Here is a 4,667-nt window from a genome sequence, read left to right as displayed (position 1 = left end):
TCTGTTGTATTTTGGTGTCCTATTTCTTTCAGTGCTAGGTGCCCCTTTCAGGGTCACTGTGAGAGGAACTTAACAGAGAAGGGACCACAAGACCACAGCAAGGGTCCCAGATGACCACCAGGCACAGGAAAGGCTCCTGGGTACTCAGCTAGTGTGGGCAAACCTGTTTTCTTGCCCACACAGACGATGCCTGGAGCCACACCAAGACTCTCTGTCAGTAGGTTACCCCCACAATGCCCTGCGGTTCACTTTCAGGTGAGCACAGACTGTTTCTCCTGAGAGAAATGCTCCTTCCCTTTTGGCCTTTGCCCAGCTGACTCTTACTCATCCCTCAAAACCCAATTCAAATGGTGCTTCCTACAGACAGTGTTTTCCCTGACCACCATCCTGTAGTTTGGGAGCCCATTCCCTGTTTCCCTGTGATTCCACAGCTTCTGTGCTACTCTTTTTTTTTATTTATTTTTATTCATGAGACACACACACACACACAGAAAGGCAGAGACACAGGCAGAGGGAGAAGCAGGCTCCATGCAGGGAGCTCCTGGGTCTCCAGGATCACACCCTGGGCTGAAGGCAGCGCTAAACCGCTGAGCTACCCAGGCTGCCCATTCTGTGCTACTCCTTTTGCATGATATATGAAATGTGGGTTTGAAAATGAAATATAGGGGTGCCTGGGTAGCTCAGTAGTTGAACATCTGCCTTTGGCTCAGGTCATGATCCTGGGGTCCTGGGATCCAGTCCCGCATCAGGCTCCCTGTGGGGAGCCTGCTTCTCCCTCTGCCTATGTCTCTGCCTCTCTCTCTCTCTCTCTCTGTGTCTTTCATGAATAAATAAAATATTTTAAAAAATGAAATATATACCTAGGGATCCCTAAATCCCTCTGGCTACAGAGCAGAAGAGGGATTTTGGAGAGCAGTCTTATCGGCAGAGAGGTGGTCTCCTTCTGGAAGGTGAGGGGAAAGGCCACTTTCAATGGTGAGCTGTATCTTATGATATTCTGACCCATGTGTATCACTGAGCAGCTTCGGGCACAGGAAACACAGGCCAAGAGTCTAGGATTTTTCTTTTCTTCTTCTTTTTTTTTTTTTTATTGTGGTAAGATATACAGAACATAAAATTTACCTTTTTAGCCATTTTGAAGTGTACAGTTCAGTGACATTACGTGTATGTTCACCATCCGTCTCCACACTGTCACCTCAAGCTGGAACTCCTTACCCCTTAAACACTCCCATGCCCCCCGCCCCCAGCCCCGGCAATCTGCAGCCACTTCTTGAATCTGAATTCGCCTACTCTAGGTACCTCCTCCAAGTGGAATCATGCAGTATTTGTCTTTTTGTGACTGGCTTGTTTCACTTAGGGGAATGCCCACGAGCTTCATCCACGTTATAGCAGAGTTCAGAATGTCCTTTATAAGGCTTGATAACATTCCATTGAACATACAGACCCGTGTCTTAGTCCCTTCAAGCTGCTATAACAAAATACCACAGGCTTAGGGGCTTATAAACAACAGAATTTCATTGCTTACAGTTCTAGAAGCTGAAAGTTCAAGATCAGGGTTGACACCATGGCCAGGTGAGGGGCCTCTTCTGGGTTGCCAACTTCTCACAGAAGGGGCAGGAAGCTCTTTGGGGCCTCTTAGAAGAGCATTAATCACATTCGTGAAGGTTCCACCGTCTTGACCTAAGTACATCCCAGAGGCCCCACCTCCTAATGCCATCACAGCAGTATTAGGATTTCAAAATATGAATAGGGGGAGGGTGGCTGAACACAGGTATTCAGACCATAGCACCCACATTCCGTTTATCCATTCATCCGTCGATGGCCACATGGGTTGCTTCCACCATTTGGCTTTTGGTAATAATGCTGCTATGGCTGTGGGTGTGCACATACCTTCCGAGTCTCCCCTTTTACCTCTTTGCGGGTATGTGCCCAGATGTGGAATTGCTGAACCAAATGGCAATTCTATGCATAACTTTTTGAGAAGAGGTCACTGTTTTCCACAGGGGCTACCCTGTTCAATGTTGCCACCAACAGTGCACGAGGGACCTGGTTTCTCCATATCCCCCCCAACACTTACCGGCTTTTTTGTTTGTTTTTATAATAGCCTTCCTTCTAGGTCAAGCTTGGAAGTAATTTGAACTCAGGAGTCATTGAAACGTTTTGCTTGCATCCCTTAAACCTGGTGGTGGGGAATGCAGGCTCACCTGTGAGCATGCCTTTAGATTTTCTTTATTTTTTTAAGATTTTATTTATTTATTCATGAAAGACACAGAGAGAGAGAGAGAGGCAAAGACATAGGCAGAGGGGGAAGCAGGCTCCTTGCAGGGAGCCTCATGTGGGACTGGATCCCGGGACCCCAGGATTACAACCGGGGCCGAAGGCAGACGCTCAACCCCTGAGCCACCAGGCGTCCCTAGATTTTCAATTCCTATGCATTCTGCTTCCCCGGCCTGCCCAGCAGCTCCTGCCCTGGCCTCCCTTCCTTCTGCCGGTTTGGTCTTTGTCCGGCTACCCCTAGACTGGAGATAGGGGTGCTGTGACCCTCGGGCTGGGAGGTTCTGCATTCACACTCAGAGACGGCCCAGTGTCACAACCAACATCGTCCAGAGGCAACACCTACTTCATCGTCTCTTCGCCTACTTCGGTCCGTTCCTTCTATCTCTTTCCCTAACCCTCCACCAGCCGCCCCTTCTGGAGCAAACACCCCGAAAGGCAGGGCGATGTGGTGTTAAGAGCCGGGAGATCTGCAGAGCTGGGGTCAAGCCAGTTTCAGCTCCACTTCCAACCAGCAAGCAGAGGGACCAGCTGAGCCCTGGGAGATGGCTAAGGGGCCGTGGGAAAGCAGAGCGCCGTTGGAGTCCCATCTCCAGCCCTGGCTAATCACAGTTAAGCGAGCTGAGCCTCAGTTTCCACTTCTGTAAAATGGGATGTTTGTTTCCTGTGGCGGCTGTCACAATTATCGCAAGCTTGGGGGGTATACAAACAACGCAAACTTACTCTCTTACAGTTCTGGAGATCAGAAGTCTGACATGGGTTCTCGCGGGCTAGAATCAGGGTGTTGCGAAGCCTCGGGTCCTTTTGGAGGCTCTCAGGGAGTCTTGGGTTTCCCAATGTCTAGAGGCCGCATTGCATTGTCAGAGGCAGCGAGGTAGCCTCTTCGGCGCTGATACCGAGCCTCCTGCCCCCCTCTTGTACTGAGAAGGACCCTGCGATTACAACGGGGCTTACCTAGATAGTCCTGGAGACTCTCCTTAGTTTAAGGGCAGCTGATACACAACCTTAATTCCACCTGCTGCCTGCATCTCCCTTGCTGTAACATAACAAAGTCACAGGATTAGGACGTGGCCACCATCGGGGAGCCGCTATTCCGCTTCCCATGAGGGATGGCAGCTGTTCCCCCTGGAGAACAGGGTAAATGAAATAAGCCATGTCGCAGGGCGCTTAGGGAGTAAGCTCCCGTACACACTGGCCGGTGGTGTTACTCTTTCTGTTGTTAGAACGTGGATGATTTCTCCCAGAGGGAGAAGAAAAGGCCGCACGATCACGAGCTGAGTCTCAGTTTTCTCATCTGGGAAATGGGACCATCTCCTGCCTCTGTGGGTGACTGAGCTGTACTGGTCAGGAGATGCTTCCTGGTATTTAGTTTGGCACAGCACACAGCTGGTGTTCAAATGGTGGCCGCGAGTATTTTCCACGGAGAGCCTCCGTGAAGCCTCATTCCACTGGTCTCTCCGTGCTTTCTCCCGGGGTCAGCACAGCCCCGCACAGGTGGGGCTCAGATTGTGACTGGGGCTCTGGCCTCGAGCTTGTGACCTTATGACCTTGGAATTTTTGCCTGGATTCTGTGCCTACATGGCCCCACTTGCCCATAGTAAGGAGTAGGTGGTGACCTGGCTGCTGAGGCTTCACCCTCCAGCGTACGGCGCCATCCTGCAGCTTCTACAGGTGATGCCCATTGGCTGTGACCAACATGCCCGGGTCATTCCAACCCCAACGAATCGCCAAGGATGGTGGGAGCAGCGATGCACTTAGGTCATGGGGACACCCTAGAGCCAAGCCATGGACAGAGTATTACGGGCACCCTGTCCCTGTCCCATGCCTGGTTCCCACCAAGGTGGGCCCAGTCTGCACTTCCCCATCATCCTTCCTGCCTTTCCCTTCCTGCTAATTGTTACACGTGGGTGGACCGGTCTCCCCTATGAGGATGCAAGCCACTCCCCAGGAAGGCTTAAGAATTAGGCAGCCTCCTAATTAATAGACCCTTTTGCTGCTATCTTGGGTGGCAAGACATTCCTTTATTCCCTTGAGCCTCAGTTTCTTCATCTACAAAATGGGTGCAGTAACGAAGCCATGCCTGGTAGGGTTGTAATGAGAGTTGAGTGAGCTAATTGCAGGAGGGCCTGATGCTGAAAGAGTACATCTGCCCCCACCTTGTTCCCTTCTCTGACCCCAGGGATATACCAGAGGCATTGCCACTGAGCTCTAGCTCTGGAGTCTGGCACACATGGCCTCCCTCCCACCTCTTCGGATGATCTGAGCCTCTGCTTCCTGAGCAGTAAATGGGGTTCACATCCCTGCCTGAGGCGATACCTGTCAAGAGCAATGAAATCTGGGAAATGATGGCTATACTAATTCTCCCAATAAGGACAGACTCCTCCCAGTTTCTT

Source organism: Canis lupus, chromosome 26 (genome assembly GCF_011100685.1).
Source record: "Canis lupus familiaris isolate Mischka breed German Shepherd chromosome 26, alternate assembly UU_Cfam_GSD_1.0, whole genome shotgun sequence".
NCBI classification, from domain to species: domain Eukaryota; kingdom Metazoa; phylum Chordata; class Mammalia; order Carnivora; family Canidae; genus Canis; species Canis lupus.
The sequence above is the reverse complement of the archived record's forward strand: the minus strand, read 5'-3'. Positions refer to the sequence as shown.